This window comes from Zootermopsis nevadensis, unplaced genomic scaffold (assembly GCF_977971745.1).
Source record: "Zootermopsis nevadensis isolate Lab colony 2312 unplaced genomic scaffold, Znev_1.0 Znev_ptg000021l, whole genome shotgun sequence".
NCBI lineage: Eukaryota > Metazoa > Arthropoda > Insecta > Blattodea > Termopsidae > Zootermopsis > Zootermopsis nevadensis.
The window spans coordinates 12,148,406-12,167,517 of record NW_028259153.1 but is presented as its reverse complement, the minus strand read 5'-3'; the positions used below and the strand labels follow the sequence as shown (position 1 = coordinate 12,167,517).

The 19,112-nt window shown below is 37.7% G+C and overlaps 1 protein-coding gene across 2 annotated transcripts in view; it reads right to left on the bottom strand.

Annotated features, from left to right (window-relative positions):
• LOC110841283 (irregular chiasm C-roughest protein-like) overlaps positions 1-19,112 on the bottom strand; it is a 302,701-nt gene that overhangs the window by 156,618 nt on the left and 126,971 nt on the right. Inside the window, exon 2 of one of the 2 annotated variants that reach the window (XM_087352626.1) lies at positions 13,452-14,122. The gene's annotated coding sequence lies outside the window, so the exon portion shown is untranslated. The remainder of the gene's footprint in view (positions 1-13,451; positions 14,123-19,112) is intronic. The other variant, XM_022086681.2, reaches the window with a different exon arrangement.

Sequence of the window (19,112 nt, the reverse complement as noted above, 5' to 3'; positions counted from 1 at the left end):
AACGACGTTTCGGAGATGGGACTCTATCTCCGTCTTCAGGTTCCTACACAGTTGGGCCCACTAGACAGAGCTAATCCCTATCTCCGGAGATAGAGTCCCATCTCCGAAACGTCGTTTTACGTTTTATATTTACTAGACGATGGATAATATCCAAAAATTTTATTCAATTGACTCTTCACCATCGTCAAAAAGTTTTAGATTTGACATATTTAATTAGTTTTCAAATAATATTATTGATCACTTTTAACAAGAATTTTTACAAAAAAAATTAAATGCCTCCAGCAGCATTTATTAAACAAATTCATATATGGAAAAAAGTTAAAATCTAAAAATAAAATAATGCATTCAGTACAGTAGGCAATATAATATAATTTAAAATCATTTAATCGAAGTCCAGCGTTCTACACGAGTAGTCTACTAACTTCATTCGTTATTTTGGCGGCTCTGCCACTCTGAGGATGTACCCATAGGATTCAATATGTACACATATTTCTAGAATGTTGTTAATACACACACATTCGTGTTATTACGCAAAATATAGACCAAAACTGAAACAAAATTAGTGGTTAAGATTGTTGAAATAGTAATGTGGTATTTTGCTTCCGCTATACTTGTTGACGTAGTAGCAGTCTAAAGCTTTAATAATCCCTCAAGAACATTATTATTCGGAATAAGAATGAAAACTTATTAACTAAAATGATTGTATGGATATGGTTATCAGAAGTGCCAGTAATTGGTCATTAGGTTACAGTGTGCGTATCAGCGGGTCCAAAGTGCTGCTATCCGTCATCTGTGACAATTTACTATATTACTTCCAATATTTGGTTGTTATTATGTATCATGTTCTAATTTGCATCGTATTTTAATTTGAACCTATTACCACCTGATCATATGCATACAATAATGCAATGTAACATTCATATTAATTATTTTGCAACGTTTCGTTCATTATTCCATTAATTTAAATAGAAATAATAGGTGATAGACTACAATCATGCACAAGTCCTAAATAAATGTAACTCCATTTTTGTTTGTGTCTGTTGCTTCCGTTTGAATACAAATCTTGGGTTAGATATGCATGTCGTTAATTGCCAATTACATGCGACGAATCATTTGAATATGACGAATATATTAACGATAAAATACATAAATTCCAATCAATGCGTGGAACTGTTAAAAAAATGTATTCTGAAAAGCAGATAAAAGAAAGGAAATACACATTAAATTTTGTAAAACACTGGCAGTTTCTGCTCTACGCAGTTCCTTGCGTTTTATGAAGGACAGACGAATGCATATTACAGGCTGCAAAAATTACATTTTAAGGAGTGTTGGAGCGTTACTGAATCTGGGACGGAGAATGAACGATAATATTAGACAAGAACTAATTTATTTGCCATAAGATGCATATTAAACTTTTAACGACAGAAGATTATCAAAATATGTTTGAATTATCGTCCACAGGGAAGAAGATATATTGGTAGAACATATAGATGATGGACGTAAGCTAGTACATATTTATAATAAGCCTATCCTTTGAAGACAGAAGAAGATGGAAATAAAGAGAGAGGCCATTACTTTCATATTGGGGTCTACAGATATTGTAACATCTGGTGGGGTTCTTACAATTTTGATTTGTATTTATTTTTCAAAACATGTTCGCGAAATTGAACGCTTGCCAGAGGATTGTGTCTGCGTGCCGAACCATCAGTTTGAAAGTCAACACCGTCTGTGTCTACGAACTAAGAAACTGTAATGTTGCCGAGTCTGAAGGAAATTCAGTGATAAGATGAGCAGTGAGTGAATGCGAACTTCGCGTATCTTTGATTTTCCTCTAGGCTTGGAAGCGTTTCCTCATGCGTCTAATCGATCGATCGATCTATTCAACTCGAAAGAGATTCTTCGAGTAAACAAAACTCCTGTCATGGTCTCATCTTCTACTCCTTCCTCCAGTTTCAAACATTTTATTTTCCAGACCAAAAAGTATGTATACCCTAGGACCATTGACTCAGCTCTTCATATCTGCCTTGTTTGTTATGCAGTTCCTTCACTGGAACTCGTACGACGTCTGCTTGCCTTGCCTACACACGAAAGACTGTGTCTGAGTTGTGTGCCAGAATATCTACAAGACGTCCCTACATAATATTAGTCAGATGATCGTATTATCATTTGAGATGAGGAAAGACTGACCTGCGTTCTACACGGGGGGAGTATTAATACTTGAATTGGTAGGCAGTAATTCAAAAGTTTATTTTTTAAAATAAATTTTGTATGTAGTCTTCTATGAAAATGACCGTTCAGAATTATATACCCGTTGCGAAGTAAAAATTGTAAAAATGACGTAATTTAACGGATACGATTAATAAGCTTTAATAAAATATGCACCACACTTCAAGTATGATTTTAATAGATATTTTTTTTAGGCTTTTATCTGAAGTTCTCTCGGCAGTAAGGAAACTGAAATGAATATGTTCTGGACCGCACTGCGTCAGTAAATTTCGTCTCTAAGAGATGAGTGGAACAGTGTCATGAAAATGTTCGTTTTAAAAGTATAGGCCTATGCAGATCTCTGAATGTCCAAGTGATCCTTCACAATGTTATGTTCTTCCTGGTGCGTCTTGTTGCAATTTGACAAATCCGATTAGTGCACTCCTATTATTTATTATTGGCGATATTTTGCTTTGCTTCCCACGTGGTTTATAATTGCAACATTGCTCTTGGGGTGATTATACATTTTTCAGCTTCACTGTGTTAAAGCCCTAGGGTCGTGTATTATTCCTTGTTGTGAATGATTTGCTGCTGTTTCTTGTAGTCTGTACAGTTTTTCTTGTACTTCATTTTCCGCTAATTAATGTTGGCTTTCTAAGGCCATATACGTACACTCACAATAACAAGGCATAACCTGACAAGCACTGCATTCTTTCATTTGTGGAACATGTATTTATTAATGCATGTGCGCCATTTTCAGAGCCCCAGGGACACAATCGCAGCGTAATTAGATTAATACAGAAACCATACACAACTGAATTATTTGTTCTTCTGCAGCCTTGTAGCTACAACTTCAGACGCATAAATATATACTTATAACACAAAAACGTATTCATTCATAAAACACGTTACATTTATTCAATAATAATAGAGTTACGAATGATATTAGAATAGTAGGGGAGAAGTGAGAGGCTCTTAATTTGGGGGGGGGGGGCCGTCACTTTAAAAGACAGCTGACATCATACTCGTCGTCGTGTCAACCTGAAATCCCACTGAGCATCACTTTGTTAAAAATTCCCATACCCGCTTGTCCTTAAAATATGAATATGGAAGTGAATACATTGTGGAAAGGTTTAGACAGACAGCGGAAATTTTATGTTCCTGTTGATACTTTGAAAATGCAAGTAATTTATTTAGTGGCCATCCTAGCAAGGGGCTAATTGTTTTTGAATATTCGTCTCCATCACACAAGAAAAAACACAGAATCTCTTTTGCAAAGATCAGTGTCTTAATGATGTTTACTAGGAAAATAATCCTTGTTTACTATGCAAACCAAACGAAACCCATAAATACAAAACGTCGCGTTATTGAACGTTAACTCTGTCCTCTTTAAGAGTTGAAGCTTATAAACGCTTTAGAATTGCCACGTACAATAACAGTGAAATATCATAAACTCCACTAGATTGTAAAGTAACTGCTTCAATAGTATGGAAAAGTTTTTTTCTCAAGGCCTGTCTCTTTTATTCTCGCTTTCTTAAATTTGACTTCGCGAGGGTTGTCGTTCTTCGGAGCCCATAAGGGGAAGGTGATACGGCCGGCTTAGCAGATTTAGGTTCTCAAGGCAGGGAAAATGTACTTGTGACACTGTCTAGTCTTGTAGGTGGTTATTAATGTTCCGAATGAGCGTATCGCCCCGTCTTAAGAGTTAAAGTAATACCAACTTCAAATTTCAACCCTGAAAATAGAAGCGACACTTTCCTCCTAAACGTTGGTAACCATTTACAAGACTGCACGGCGTCACAGCTTATAAAACCACGATTAGGAGCTGCTTTTTCAGATTTCGACTTTGTAGATTTTTCAAGGCGGATTCATGTGGAATCGTTTTTACCTGCACGGCGCAGACCAATGGCAAGGACCCTCATGCGGGTGGAATGTGATTGATGGCAACAGGTAGGGTGACTAACGGCGATGATGGGGACATAAACAACCAGGAACTCCAGACAGGATTCGAAACCGCGACCGAGCGAACCGAGGCCGAAATATCACGGTCTAATGACCAAGTCCACCGCAGTTGGCACCGTTGTACTGTAATATAACAGTTCAAGTAAAAGAAGGTTAGCTAGTAAGCGCAAAATTAAAGTAAATATTACCACAAACAAGGACAGCAAAATAAAGCGAAGTGCAACAGGCCTACTTTGTAGGATCATCACCCTGATGAAGGAGGCAGCAAGGACATCTGAAACTTCGGTAATCGTATGTCAGACTACACGGCGCTACAACCCAGAACACAGCCATCTTAGGCGTAATTTCTTACGAAATGGACCTTGTTCAGTTCCTTATACTTTAACGGGATAAACATAAAAGCACAAATGGCCCGATTATTACGGTGTGTTTCTATTATTTGTTTAACACTTCATCAACTACACACGCTATACAGCGCCCACTGGAAGGACGGTGAATGACGAGTCGGTAAAGACGTAGTACTGTCATGGCCTATTTTGAAAATAGATCCAAAAAATATTTCTGAAAGACAGAGGAACGTCACTAAGAACCTGTCCTCTTCACTTCACGGTAGTAACCGGTGACGTCTCGAATACAAAACATTTCGGTTTATGAAATGTTAAACAGGTGGAAAACCAGAGGATACACCATTTTTTAGTAAAACACGTACAATATTATGAAAGCGACTGCAACTATAAAAACTTGAATTATAGTTGTAGAACACCATCCCCTCCCTCCGTACCAGCGAACCATTCGTTGATTTCCTGTGGTAAACAAGATGAAGTGTCTGTGCGTTCGATAGACGCTGGCACTGGCATTGGTACTGCGCTGTACAAAGAGAAGCCGGTACAGTTTTAAACAGGTCCTGTGTAATTACAGGCTAGAGAGTATTTTGGATTCCGTCTCGCTGCACAGGATGTGTGTGTGTGTGTATTTGTACCTCCTCTGTTCTACGTATTGTGTGTACGCTTCAGGAATCCGAAATTATCCGCACATCCGAACAATGTTGGGCTCCAGCCGTTTACAATCATCAGTGAGCGTAGTTTGAACACGTGCGTGGCCATTTAAATCTCACACATGTCCATTAGCTGTCTTCACGGCATAATTTTGCCTTCAAGAAGTAACATACGATAAAGCAAATCTTGATTTTGCACGATACCTGGATATGTAACATCCAATCATTAAACTAGTTTAAAAACTGATTTATGATATTTGAGATTCTCACGGCCCTGAAAATGAGGATTATAATCTTCTGAGTAATGCCACGTACTCTTACAAGCGGTTACCATTTTGGAGAAACTTACTACTTACATTTTTAAGACCGATAACAGACTACCTTAAAGGACAAACGCAAGGACATTATAATAAAAATTATAGTTCGGGTACTGGAAGAAAGAAACATTGAATTATTTGTATTTAACATTAAGCAGTCTATAAAGCAGAAATAAGGCTCTCATGTATATATATTGACTTTATAAATACAAAAGTATTCAATAAAATAAGAAAAATGAGCAACTTGGAAGGGTAAGGATTGTAAAACCGAATATTGACCGCATTGGAATGGCTAAACGTAACACAAAATTTAATGAAGTACTACCACAGAACGTAATATGAAATTTTCTAAAATTTCCACAAACCCTAACATGAAATTCGATTATCTTTTAAAACGTAACATGAAATCTAATGGAATCACCGTGAAATGAAACATGAAACCTAATGAAGTTGCTCAGAACTAAATATTAAATTCAATGGAGTAACTAAAACGTAATACGAAACTTAATGGAATTAATACAGAACGTAACAAATTTACTACCAAACGTAACTTTCCGGACGACTATAAAATACGACATGAGCTTCTGTAGAATAACTGTTAAAAAAATTTAACTAGAGATTTAATGGGGAGCCCACAAACCTTTATCCACAGCATAATAGAGTGTTGTGAATGGGCTGATTCGAAGTGTAATGTGGTGATACTAAATACGACACGTACCCGAAATGGGGGAGAACTTTCTGAACTTATCTGAACCGAATTAGTAATGAGAAAAATCATAAGTAAATGTGGGAGGTGATTGACTGTGCGTGAATACACAGCGCAGAACGCCAGCTTGTTAATTGGTGGTAAGCTGAAGGAAACGGAGGTAACCAAGTGCGACTCGCGAAGCTGTCGGGGTTTGCACACGAACGTCAGTCTTGGTGTTTGTCACTTTGTTACTCGTCCAGTGGGTATTGCGTTAGTTTGACTCTGAAGTAACAGTGACAGTATAAAGTAATGCGAAATCCAATCTTGGATCAAGACTAACTCGACCGGTTTCTTAGTTCTAAAACAACTTCGTGTCACATTTACGAAATATCCATTACATCGTGCCGCACCTCAGATGTTACTTAGTTCTTAATCAGTCGTGATTATTTGCAGTCAATGTCAAAAACAACCGAATACCTTTTACCTTCTAGTTATATTTCAAAATTATTCAGCACATTTGAATCTCATCTGACGTGTTTCTTAGTTCTGAAACTTTCATGGTTGTTTTCCGTCATTCCGAAAACCACATTTAAACCACTCATATTTCAGAACTGTCCACCAGCTGTTGTTATGCTTCATAAATATTTAAAGTGAAAAACGTCAATCAAAGGAATGCTGTCTCTGGCACCTTTGCATAATTTGTCGGGATTTATTGATTCAGCTAATTAGACCGTGGTGGAAATCCCAGTGACGTTATACCGTTGGAAAAGATCAGCCCTTCTCCTTTTTGTTTTGGAGGGGGGGGGGAGAAAAAATATTTAAAAACCCGCGTTAAATTCAGTAGATCCCTTTGCAAAATGCATTTCTCTAAAAAGCCTCTCATTTCTCTCCAAAAGGGAGTCATCAGATTTCGGTTTAAGTTGATAATGATGGCCTTTATAAAATGTAAAAATGTGTCCTAATTGCTTTAAAATGGTCGTTTCTAACAAAATATATGCCATGAATAATGTCAATACAGATGGTGGATTTTCGCTTGTAAAAAGGGGCAGTCGCCGGTATGAAAACATAACAAACAGAAAAGAAGTGGCGTACCATTTGGCTAGTTAATGCCACACTTTCTGCTTATGATAACAATGGCGGCTCTGCTAATGTTTTCGATTTAAACATGAAATTGCTTTGGATTCCATGGCTCGAAGTAAAATGGAAGTATGTCGAAACTAACGCTTCCTTCTATTTGTTAAATTAATTCCTGCTTACCTAAAATACACAACCGCTGCATGTGCTCTAGAGAACATCGTATTTATTAAATACGTAATGTTACGTTGGGATTTGTTTTCAAATTGTGTGACCTGTTCTCGGATTCTTTTATCTTATAAATGAAATTACTGACTGCACTTGTTATTAATTTAGCCTACCTAATTTTTTAACACAATTTCCCTCTGTGAGTAATTCATCTCGTTTCATTTTCGGAGACATGTCTCGTTTTGTTTTCTTGGCGTGTAATTTCCTCTTATTTTTCGTCGCTAAGATTTACGTCACGGCGGTGAGTATGAAGATGGCTGTCTCCTGGGTTCTAGCGCCGTGTAGTTCGGTAGAAGTTTACCAACGTTTCAGAGGTCCTTGCTGCCTCCATCATCGGTTAAACTCCTACCAAACTACACAATGCTACAACCCACAAGACAGCCATCTTCCTCCGTGTTGAAGTTCGTTTATAAATACTGTTCACGCTCAAATAATGAAGCTCATTCCCGCAAATCTAATCCCCACGTTTCTGTTTAATAGATTTTAATAAATCGGTCGGTTGGTCCGCCTCGGGGAATTATTATTTAGATTATCGATATCTCGCAACTGGGCTGCGTGTTGCCAGGATTTTCTGCTCCATGAATAATGCCGAGGAATGATTCAGCGCGTTTCCTCGCGTAAGACAAAGGCATAGTCACTGATGGGCCACACACAGTATCGAAGACAGTTTGCGTGCACGTTTTTGGCAACGCTGTATCAACTGCTTTTCATTATTGGCAAAAAGCATAGGCTTACTTAATAAAGAGTTGATTGTATATATACAATCGATTTTAATATTATCCTATAATCTATGACTGTTCGTTCGAGATTTCTCGACCGGCATGTTGAAAGTATTTCTCACCTCCCCCATTGCTGCTAAATGCCCCACCAGTCCTACTATCCTCAATTTAATTATCCTGGTAATATGTGGCGAAGAGTGTGAATTATGGAACTTTCTGTATCATGGCCTCTCCTGTCTTAGGTCCAGATATTCTCCTTACCACTCCCGTTATCGCACTCAGCTCGTGTGGGTTATTGTTTTCTTTCGACGGGGGAAAAGTTTTGAGACGCTTATGAAACAAAGCTACAGTTTTATATTAGTTTTAAGCTGTTAGATTAATGATGAAGACAGCAACAGTATTAAAAGAAGCTGGAATATAATCTGAGACCGTCAATTACAAAATTATACCAAATTAGATGTTGATCTTCTTGGATGGTAACGTCAACTGGACTTGTAAGTAGATACTAACGATTTGGAGGAACATACTGCTTCCATCTTTCGGGGTGAATACGGAATTAATTGGTTTCCTCGAAATGCTGGTATTACCTGTAAGTCCACATGGTGGAAACTACCCAGAATTAATAAATCGGTCAGACGGAATGTGTGTAAGAAATGTATTCTATTGTGGGAAAAATATTCGTCAAATGCATTCATGTTTCATACGAAAAACCATTTTGAGATAACATCTCATTAAAAATAAAAATAATTTGTAAAACAGGAATCAGTGGTGCGAGAACGGAACAAAACAGGACGCCGATGTTCAGATGTACCGCGGTCGAAATCCTTTCAGTTCTTAAAGAAAACTTGTGTTTACTTCTTTGTGACGAATGCCAATGTTTGTAATTAATGCGCACAGTTACACAAATGTGGCGCTCCTTTGTCCTGAGCATGATTAATTGCCAGGTAGTGTGTTTCATGTTTCTGCATATATACATGTTATGACAGTGTTGACAACAGTTGACAGACTTGCCAGCATCGTCAGGCAGAAAATCATAATTTTTCTGGTATATCAACACACATTATTCTACTGCAACTTCAAATCAACAATAAGTGCTCTTTTGGCGCATCTGTGACGATGACAGACCAAGTACAATGGTCAAGCTTGTGATTTCCTTTCAATAGTGACTGTCTGCAATATTTTATATTAACTTTTAGTCTGTGTGATCAATAAATAAAACAAGACAGCAGTGCAAGTCTTCGACGATATTTTCATGAACGTTTTAGTATGTGAAGTATAAAACAAATTTTTACGCAAAATATATGACTAAGTCACATAATCAATCATCATAAGATTGTCTTGCTTTCATATCCTCATACAGGCATGCACATTAACTCTTCATACAACAATTTATCTTTATTCTTGTAAATCAGATCCTCCCACGCGGAAAGCCTTCATACACGCCACTGCCGTAATCAGCAGGTTATGTGATAAAACAACATTCCCAAGAGCAGAACAAACCTGACAACTACAGCGCCAATTCTGTTCTAGATTTCCCGTTTTCACCAGTGCCTACTCATAATCAGTTATGACGCAAATTGTGTGTAATTGATTTCTGACGACCACACCGTGTGGAGTTCTGCAATTAGTTTTAGAAACAAAGCTCAAGCGTAAATACTGTGCTCACAGGAGCTTCAAATGAATGCATCTCTTTCACTAATTTGCTAAACAGAGCGAACAATTCAAATGGACAGAAATGCACATATTTATGACAAGAGAACAAAGAGACGAGATTTCAGATGATGTAAAATGAAACTTGTTTTCTGCTTGTTCAGTTGCTTGATACATTGAAATCTAACTCATCAAATTCACCGCAATTACAATCAAATTAAATGTGAAAATATGACTGAAAGAGCTCTTTGGAGAACTGAGGTTTTATGTACTCTGTTAAACGTGATTTATATTTGTAGTAAAACTCCCAGAAACGCGGATCGCTGTCGACACGTTGGTTTTGCATTTTTAAATCTCAACAGAACGGTAAGATGTCTGGTTTTCATTCGGAAAATACCTAGTTCAAATTCCGGCAAGGGACCACACATCACAGCGTTGGTCGATTTGTTGTTCTGGGTTGTTGATATCAACGTTTCGAAGAAACATACTGGGCTAAAGATGGAAACAGCGTCATCTTCACCGCCTTATGACCTTCAATTGTCACTCCGTAGTGTCTCATTGTGACTTCACGCACTCTAGATGATATTACTGTCGACTCTCAGTTATCATATACTCATAACTTCTGTAGATGATATAGCGTCGTGAAATATACTAATTAAATAGTACGAAAATGTTAAAAACAATATTTAATTGTGGTCAGTAAGAATTTTATAGGCTTATTCTCACGTGAATTCTGAATATTTTCGTATATTGGTCCACTTTATCTTGTGTTATCCTGACAGAGTATTGAATGCCTGTGAAGTAGGAAAACAAAAATTTGTTTTAATAACATAAATTCTTGCCTCTGGATCTGTTAATTAACTAACATGGAGCAGAGTCCTTGAAGTTCGTAGTCGCTCATTTGCAAAGCTACACGAGTAAACAAAACTCGCTATCGAGAAAAATAAAAAATAAAAGTGTTAGCAAACACTTCATTTTACGCTTCATTTATTTTTACCCAAGAATAGTTGGAAGATAAGTACTTTATTAACAAAGAAAGAGTTCAATAACATCTTTTGCTTCTAAAGTTATAAAGTAATGCTATTTTGGACTCATGTTGTTTCGGTGTATCCATATAATATCAAGGAACACTGCATGACTCATGTTGTTATGTTTCTTTCTTCCCTGCCGGGGGTTACGGTGGTTTCTTTATGGTCAGAACTTAAACCAGAACCAAGTACAGTAGATTCCGTTCAATTGAGCCATCGGTTAATCGGGGTAGCTGTTTATTTGGGACAAATCTTAAGTCAAAGAAAGAATCAGGACTCCAAAACCGAAAGTAACTGTTTACATGAACATAACTTTATATTAGCCGTATAAAATAAATTCTGTATACATTTTTGTCATTTTTTTTAAGCAGAGTTCAAGGTTTTATGACAAATGTAAGATAAAACTGACGTACGAGAAGAACGCGCCGAGCTGTCAAGAGGAATATAAAATAAATTATTTCTGTTATAATGAGAACTCGGTAAAAGTGCGACTGGACGTTTATGCGTTCTCTATTCTTAACTGCGTTATTACTTTATGACTGAGACGAACTCTCAGACACGGGCTGTGGCAACAGTAAATTCTGGAGCTAAATGAAAGGTCTTCACGAGATTATCACCGCACTACAGCAAAGAGAAGCTGTTGTTTCAGATACAAAGAATACTTATCGCCGCACAAGTTGCTACCATACTGACTGGTTTATTTCCTAGTCCAACTCGTACGGTTAGAACTTCGACCATGAAATCGTCTGCCCTCTATTTGGGAGGGGAGTTGTCCCACTCTTTTTCGTTTTTGTTTAAAGTTTTTTGAAATAATTTCTTCTAAATATTTAAAATTCACTTCTTTCCTCTAAGGAAACAGACGCCTCTTCATTACAAAGATCAGTTGGTTAATGACTTTTTAAGAGAAACATCAACATGCAGTGTTATTGAATGGAATGGCAGGTGGTACAGGGAACGTCACGTCCTGACAGTGTTAAATTTAACTTCGGCGTTCGCGGATGATCCGCTCACGAATGTTTTAAGCTATTCAAAGTTGGGCAAATACTGCAGTTATCATCTTCAGGGTGAATGTTGGTTGGGCGGTTTTTGGAAGCCATAGAACAGGCAATAGGCGGTGAATGGTATACGACGGATATGTTTGGTGAAGCAGGCACCCAGCATTCAAGTCTATATAAAGCCATACGCATCGCTTTTGCTGCATAGAATTTTAGTAACGTCTGCTTTTAGTTTCCCTAGTGACATGCGTTTTATTGTTATACAGAACAGATAATATCGATTTAAATTTGATGTCATGGTGCATACTGCTGATAAAACATTTAAAGTTCCTCACATGTTAAACTGTTTTATCACGTAAAACAATTTTCGAACTTACAGGATACTTTCTGTGAATATGATTATTCCATTTCTTTGTTTCTCAGGCAGAGCGTTCATGCTATATTAACGAATTTGCGTTAACATCTGGCGTACTAGCGGGTCAGGCTCTACTCCCTGTTCTTCAGTGAATGAAGCATCGAGTCTGTAAGCAGAGTTCCGATATCCCATACAACAGCGTTTTACCTGTTGGCGTTAGGTATTCAATACCCGATCCATGTGTTTAAACTGTAACGTGATTCGACATCACAATGGATTTACGGCTAGAAGGAGTATCACAATTCCAGACTGGACTGAGCTCGACAACTGTGTCCCATTCCACCCATTCCAAAAAAAGTCTGTATCGCCTCTGAAGTGGAATAGGAGTAACTGCTGATATTGGAGTTTCAAGTCCTAAGTTAATTGATTATAAACATTTTAGTTTAGGAATAAAAATTAAAATGTCATTTTTATTCACGGAAATAGAGTGCGAGCGATGGACTGGATTTCGTCGTCTAGGTGTTATTAAAACCACAACGTTTCGGAGGTTACTTATACTTTTATCGTCGGTCTGGCCGAGCTACTTTCGAACCAGGTTCGTCCACCTTTCACCTTAAGACGCAAATAGAACGGACTTCCGAACCGTTTTGGTTCTAAAAATACCTAGACGATGGACAAAGTACAAGAAAACTGCCAATGTGTTGCACCATCGTAACGATTTCGATTAATGTCGTTTAGGATATGAGTCTCTAATGGACTGTTGTGAACACGACAATGAACTTTCTGTATTCATAAAAGACAGGGAATTAGTGACCAGCTCACAAACTATCAGCTTCTGAATTAGACTCTGATGCACGTAACTGGTTATTTTAGTCATAAAACTCTTAGTTCGTGTTCAATTAGGGTTTCATTATTCTCAACTTTCCCCGTGGGAGGGCGGCCAACATTACTGACTTGCACAATCTGCATTAACCAGTTGGCTATTTATATAGACTAAGCACCCCGCGGACCACCATGGGAAATTAGTTTTTTGACAATAAAAAAGGGTGGACTGCGATGGGAGAAGTGTTATTGCACGATGCCGGTCCTTCTACGTCGTAAGATATTTCTTTTGAACGGATGTCCACTAAGACTATTGTTATACGTATTTCTGATATACTGCTTCCCTGAGTCCAACTGCGGTCAGCCAATATGTTTCGTCACATTTCAAAAACTGTTTTGATGCTGTTTCCTTACCAGGATAAACTGTCGATGCTGGGTTCAAGTCGATCGCCAATAAATGACTTCGAAAGGATGAAGAATCCTTGAGAGATAGAAGGAAAAAAAAAAGAACTTTTTCAAGCTTTGAAAAAATACTTCTCTCAATTCCAATTCGTCGAAAGTGTAATAAAAAGTTCGTAACAGTTGCAGCACCACGTGTTTGTTAGTTTTTTCGTTTGTTGTTACTGTCACGATGTGTAGGAGTGTTTCCTGCTTCCTTCGAACTCTGTGGGAATTTTAACAGTAACTGGAGATGCGATAAACTTTATACAAACACACACAAACACGTCTCCTACAGCCTTAGCAAAAAAAAAAAAAAATGATGGCGGTACGGAAGAAACAGCCCACAAATCCTCTGCGCACACGTGTACACACACACACATATGATCTTCTTATCACGTATTCGATAACATCTTAACCGCGTTTCGTTACTGTAGTTACATGAGACTGAATCCCGTAAACAAACAGCTGTTTTAATTGGTTTTTGTGGGGTTGTGTAGTGCAGTGCCCCCTCACTTACCGACTCTGTGGCGCAGACTGCCAGCGGAATTGTCTGCTGCCTCTTGTTGGATGGAAGCACCAGGAGTGTGAGCTAAATATAACTGCCGACTCGGATCACATCACATCACAGGGTGCTGGTGGCGATCCTGCAACAAAACAGCACCATCTGTACTGTCACAAGTCAGGTCATTATACAGTCTGTATCACCATGCAGCTCACTCATCTGTTTGATAGCGCAGAATACCGCTTGCAGGTGTACGCTTATTATGCTGTATCAAGATTAAATGAAATTGTTTACATATTACACAGTCCTGCGGATTTGTAGGACTCTGGTTGTTGCTGGGTTCAGATCTCACTTCGTGCAGTATTATAATATATAATTATTTTTCTCGAATATGATTGCTTCATGGCCGGTTAATACAAAGTTTCATATGCTGTGCTATTTAAGGCAGAGTGTCTAAGAGACTTATTTTATGTCTTGATAAATCGTATTTATATTACCAGAGCACAAGTTATTAAAACTTTAGTGTGTTGGGATGTGAAACGGCGAAGTAAAGTAACGTCTATATCGTAATGAATGTTACATGGAAACGGCTCCTGGAAGCCATACAGCACAGCACAGCACAGCACGGCACGGCACGGCAAGAAGCGTAATTAAAATCGTCGGTAAAAGTCTATATATATTTTTTTTACTATCTCCTAAATATGCTCTGTGGGACAATGTTGTAGGAAGCTTTGTGGTAGTTTAAAACCACGACTTAAATACCAAATTAATGTGATGCCAGATGAAAATGCATCGGTCTGCGGTTGCGGGAAAGTTCTTTAACTATAGATCAGGGTTGACAGTATTGAATACAAGGACGGATATTTTGTTAATGATTTTTATTGTGCAATGTAACGACGCCTTGTCAACTGGGGGAATTATTCAGCGTCATCATGATTATAACTAGATAAACTTCAGTGCTTGTTTGTTGGTAATTCTCTGGCAGGTGCTGGTAGGGCCATTTCGAAAAGCGAGTGGGAAAGATGCGGGAAGCAATCTAAAGTGGCGTATCATTTTCCTACAGAAACTGAGGAAAACCATGAAAAACATCAGTTAAAACAGACAGTCACTTGAACGAGATTCAAAATAGGGCAGCTAATCCCCGAACAAGTCAGTCGTGTAACGCTGTGCTAATCTGCTCCGTGTGTTCTGTACCTGCTCTGCGTTTTCGTCGTATATAAAAATGCACGTTTCAACAAAATATGTGTACACGTTATAATACGGAATATTAACCTTGTGTGTACATACAAATTTTTGCGAAATTCTGCAAGGGATCCTGAAAGAGACAAACATTTATCGGTGTAGTGAACGTGAAGTACTTTTCCCCTGAAAGGCCTTTCGTTCTTGGAAGACCAGACATCTAATCTAACGTGAAGTCTTGTTATGACTAGGAACATCAGACCAAAGGTTTTCCCACTTGTATGTCCAAGCGACTCACTTGGCCCATCGCTCTGATGACGGGGACAGCATGCACCACTGAGACGTTGGTCAGCTTCAACCAGACTACTACCGCCGTGAGAACCAGAAAACTCGCGTAACGTGTTCGTCTTTAGACTGTTCATGTTCGCATTTACTGACGTAAGCATCTCACCCTACGCTTACTACATCAACATCTTAAAAATTACTTACGACAGAAAGTCGATACAAAATTATATCTACATTTTGCAGATGATGTAATCGGTTACAGCAGAGACTTTATAATATTATTTACTTCTGACCTTAAAGTACGAGTTTTCCTGCAAAGTAGTTTCTTTTTACAAATTTTGTAGCGTTGAAATTGTACGACATTGAGACAGCTGATTCAGTTTTTATTTATTGCATCAAAAAACACGCGAGTTAATTCCAAAACTCCATAAATAATCCGAGAAAAATCGGTATCTGGACGCTACAATAATGGGTTGCTAGGATACCATTTTTGAAAACTACGATCGAATGTTATGCTATATTACCGACAATGCATTTCTATGTGTTACTAATGAAGGCTGCGACAGACAAGATAATTGGGGAAAAAAGAGAACATCTTTTTTGCGAGAGGAGTCCGAATAAATTAGCATGGAAGTGGTTTCTTTTGTGTGTGTAATAGCATTTCTTAATGTTTCGAAAATATCGGAATCCAAGATCTCTGTGCCAGGTTCCGTACTTCAGACGTAATTTAAAATTTAACGACTGTACAATTTTTTATGCTTAAATACAGCAGTATGAACAAGTAGGTAACGTACGATCAGCGAAACAATAGTATCGTGCTACTGCATCCAGAGTTTCAATTCGTGAATGCTGTCCTTTGATGCTGTTTATAAGCAGCGTTAAACATGCGAAGCGGAGAGCCCCAGAAAAAACACCTGATCAAAATCAGGCCAGCGGTTGTCGAATTTTAAGATAGGCCTACATCATAGAAATCGCTTTTGTGTTTCATTTTTTCCCATAGATTTTGTTCGAAAGAAAATTCGCTCCATTATTTCGTTCGAGATACTTGTGGAAAGGCATGTTGGTAATCGTATAAATTTCCACTTAATGTTGTCCGTTTTAACCAAAAATGGACTGTGTCGACAACTTTTAGTGAAACGCCCTAATATCAGACTTCACTAAAATTCGCTCAGTGGTTCTCGAGTCTTTATAAATGAGGACAGAGAGGCAGATGGGCGAAACATGGCGAAGCCAAATATGCGCATTATTATAATTCCTTGCGGACGCCTAAGATTCACACAATTGGTGTCTCGAATTTTGTTTAAATAGAAGTTTAACTATTTGATGATCTTCTAGATAATATTCAAGAATTCAGTCCTTACCGCAAACAAAACGCCACATCTCACCGTTACAAATATTATCTGGTTAATGCTCTTTGAGAAAATTATCCCTGATTATACCGAGAATCATACGAAATCCATAAGTTAAATACAAAATGTTACTGATTGTTAAAGCAAGTGCTACATATAATTACCAATGGGCTCTAAAGGGCTGAATAACATAACGTTTAGTGTAGCAAACACGTCTAAAATAATAATAACAACAACAACAAATGCTGTTTTATGGACCCTGTTCCGCAACTTCTAACTTCTGGTACAGAACGTAGAATATGTCTTTCTACATTGAGGTTGAGAACAAATTGTAATGGAAGAAAATAACTACAGATTATTTTATTGTTGTATTAACATTTCTTATTCCCAGTTCTTTCCTTATAACTTCATCAAGTCTGTTAGACATTATTCTCTCTCCTCTGTCCGTCTGAGGGCATACATTTCTACCTCCATTCAATTTATTTATTCTTTCGATGAGGTCAGATATTTGGATCCGTGTAACAGCACTGGCATGGCTTAAGTTTGCAGTAAACAGATCATGCATTTCGAACGGTGTTTACGAAATTAAATTTTTTCGCTAATGACGTAACATATTCACAGCGGGTACAAATGTCACACCTGTAGTGAATATTCGGTTTGCAGTGAGATACTGACGTGGAATTTCTCTATGGCTCCATCTCTGATAAATTTTTATTATCTACTCAATAATCCACATATATGCTTGAGTTGTAAAAACAGCGCCATTGCTAGAGAAGTGGAGTACTATAGTTTTGGCTTACGCATCTATTCCTGTGTGTCTGATAATGATTAGTAATTAATTCTGAAATGTTTTATGACAGGCAGAAATGGATTTTTCTTTGCTTTCCCCTGTAATGTGATTTTGCAGAAGGGATGCCATTTCCATATGGCTGTTATTTATTGATAACTAAAATCAGTGAGCCGATGTTATAAATTTTAATTAAACAATGGACGACAGTGTGAATTGTGACCTATCATGCTTCCCTGTCAGTAGAATCCACAGTTGTTCACAAAGTAGGTTCACTGTTCTCTGTAGAGGATCTTTATTATCATATTTCATTCAGTAATAAGTGCTAATGGCTAAAGTATTACAAACCTTTCAATGGGTGGAAATTAAAGTAAAAAATAAAAATACGGGGAACACCTTTTTCAGTATATGAGGGGATGTACTTTATTTCATCTGAAACAACTTTTTATAAAATTCAGCACAGACGTAAGCCGGAGGTATTATATCGCGCACGGCATTCATTGTAGATGAGTAATTTCTCTGCTTAATGAGGTACCAAACGTACATCAGGAAGTTGTGAGAGAAGCAACGATTTTAATACAATATTTTATTTTCCGTCTATACACAAACTTAAAATAATGTTGTTTAAAATTACTTAAAATTATAACATTCTCAGTAGATACTGCATCTTGTTAATTTTAAACAACATTATTTTAAGTTTGTGTATAGACGGAAAATAAAATATTGTATCAATAAAACACAAACATGACGCAATTAAGATATAAACGATTTTAAGTTTGACGAAACATTGCCCTATACTGTTATTAAAGCAGATCTTAAAATCTTCTTCCAAACTTAAACTCTGAACTGATATGTTGTAGATGGAACGTAATTATATTAGGCTATATATCAGCAGAAATTGAAGGTACGTATGTATTCTAATGGCGCTGTTGGCCACAAAAGCCGATAAGACGTGCAGTATTTATTGACATATAATATACAGTAGACCAGAGTGTTGGACTGATTTTCGTATTGCATTGGTAGACAATGGATATGCCATAAGTGAAATTAGTCAGTGATTATAGTTTAAGTTTTTCGAAGCGGTTAGATTAAATACCCGTTATTAAATGACACCGCGTATCGGACCTTCAGTGTAAACAAACCCAGGTCTCCGGAGATTGAGATGACCATGATAACACCGCATTCAGTCCCACAAAGCCACACCGTGTTCGATATCTATTGGATGTTGTGGGCAAAGCTATTCAAGGGCTGATTGTATCATGCGTCTCTCATTGTTTCTTCTGGCCACTTCTGTTCCCCCATCCTTGATCGTTTCACCAACATAATCGATAGTCAGGCGACTCCATGGAAGTGCTGTGTTCAACAACATGTCACAAAGTTCAGATACAAAGAAATGAGAGTTTGAATGGATTTTCTCATTCTATGCCAGTATTGTATGTTAGTGCGAAGACCAGCACGTGAGTTGCGCGCCAGGTTTTACCTTGCTGACTTGAAATATTGACCTAAAAGCGTCGAGTGTAGCGTTATTTCCG